Source organism: Euprymna scolopes, unplaced genomic scaffold (genome assembly GCF_053919585.1).
Source record: "Euprymna scolopes isolate OS-2025 unplaced genomic scaffold, ASM5391958v1 sca289, whole genome shotgun sequence".
Taxonomy (NCBI): Eukaryota; Metazoa; Mollusca; class Cephalopoda; order Sepiida; family Sepiolidae; genus Euprymna; species Euprymna scolopes.
This window is the reverse complement of record NW_027633312.1, coordinates 20,001-22,500: the sequence shown is the minus strand read 5'-3', so window position 1 is coordinate 22,500 and position 2,500 is coordinate 20,001.

Genomic DNA, 2,500 nt, shown 5'->3' with positions numbered 1-2,500 from the left:
TAACACACACGCACACACACACACGTTCACTACCGTCTTCTTTAAAACATGTTCTTTTGAAGAGACGATTTTTTTAAGCTGTTGACACGTTTTGAAAATCTAGCAAAAATTAATTCTGAAATTTTTCAATATTTTAAAATAAATTATGCCGGCTGATAAAATTTTAAAACTTTTTTTTAAAGCTAGAAAGATAAAATTTAAAAATACTTATTTTTATATATATATATATATATATATAATGTGTATATATGTGTGTATATATATATATATATATGTATATATATATATAAACTAAACTGAAAAAAAAAAACGCGCGTTCACTCGTGGTCTTAAGTTCATTTCGGGTTTGTATTACTGTACACAGATTCGAAAAAGTTGTCAAAAAAAAATATATAACAAATAAATGTTATCAAAGGCAAGATAATTTACTTTTCTATCAACCTGGATATATTTTTCGTGTTTTTATTCAATGTATCATGTTTATTCAGCTCAAAAACCATACAGTGTTTACCGATGTATTGGAAAATTCAAGATGGCGCCTCACTCCCTCTTTAACACGGTAAGTATGGGAAAAGGTGTTATAAATAAAAAACTAGAAAAAATACTATTAAAAATCCGCCGAATATATGGCAAGCTATGTCACGTTAACATATATTGAGCGAGTTTTTAACAGTATTTTATCCAGTTTTTTATTTAGAACACCTTTTCCCAAACTTACCGTGTTAAAGAGGGAGTCAGACCCCATCTTGAATTTTCCAATGCATTGGTAAACACTGTATGTTTTTCGAGCTGAATAAACATGTTACATTGAATAATGTCACGACCTGGTTAATGGATGACCGAATTGATTGGCTGTCAGAGCGCGACATAAGAATTTATTTTATTTTATATCCAACATCTCATAATTATCTTCGGTTAATCGTCAGATGTCGGATTAACCAGCGAAACATATCAATAAGGAGAACAGAACAACAGAGCAAAAATGACGAAACGAACACTCAAAAGTTTAGAATTCAAGAAAGATTTTTATATACAAAGGAAGAAGAAAAAGTTCCGATAAAAAGAATGAGTGAGACAGACATATTTCTGGGGATGTTTGTCAGATGTATGCGACATGCAAAATACAGTACAATATGTATAAAAGTTTGTGGAAAGGAAAAGATATTGGCATGAGATAGGCCAAACTTATCTGTTTTTATCCGTTAGGGTAAACACGGATTAAAAGTTCGCAAACACAATATCCAAGAAAAAAAAAAAGTTGAGATGGCGAAAGTTTATCTCTTCCTCGAATCTTAGTTCCTAAGAAGAATTCAATCGACAATACGATTGTATTTGGGAATGATAATCCGCAATTTAATTAATTCAAATCTCAGCCAGATTAAATGTTGAGGTTAATCAACAATAAGATTGTATTTGACTAATATTCCGCAGTTTAACTGATCCAAATCTCAATCTTCGATGAGGTCCGATTCTCGGAGCGACTGTTTGATATACCGGGCTGTCTCATTTCTTTTCGCCAACTGTTTATTTCTTATTTTCAAATCCTTCGTGCTTCGCATTTCCCGCCACGAATGTTCACTGTCTGGTTGCCATGACGACGTATTTCCGCTCACTACGGCGATATTCACACCCAACCTCTGTCCCATTTCCCTCAGCCAAGTGTCTGCCACGCCACATAATTCACAGAGAGAGGGGGTTATCTGGTTCATTAGATTTTTAAGAGAGAGAGAGATAGCGAGATATATACTTTTTCGAATCTATATGTACAGTAATACAAACCCACATTCATTTTGATTTTAAAAAAAATTCATTTTGATTAAAAAAAAATAGTTTAATTTTAATATTTGTTTATTGTCTTAACTCATATCAAATGTTTTGCTTGTGTTCTGCTTCAAATATTCATAATCTTACATGCATAATTTTCATTTAATTATATTAAATAAACTTCAAGTTTACTACAAATCAAATCGTGTTCCTTCACTTTTTTAAAATGTAATATATAAGTAATTAAAGAACGCATTCTAATCTTTAAAATCTATAATACAACGAAATATTCAATTGCTTATAATACTTAAACAACTTGCGTTTTTTTATTATTTTTTTATTATTATTAGATGAGTTTCAGTATAAATCATCGTGTTTTTTTTATTTCAATCCAATTTTGAAGTTTTGTAATGCTGTCTGTAAAAATTACTGTTGATTATTGACAGTCTAAGAGTTCCACATATCTTGCTTGTTGGGACCTCGGCGATGACAGCATTTTTTCAGCTGGCCGGCCATCTTTATAACGAAGGCCACACCACCATCCCCCCACCAAAAGGGGAAGCCTGGCACTTTCTCACCCGAAAGGGGGGAGCTTGGCAGTTTCCCCCCAAAGGAGGGAGCCGGTGTCCCCCCCAAGGGTGGGGGGGGCGAAGAGGCCAGGAGGAGGTGACTTGTTTCTCCAGGCACCCTCCTCCCTGAAGGTGGGGTTGGGGATTACCTCTCCCTGAAGGGTGGA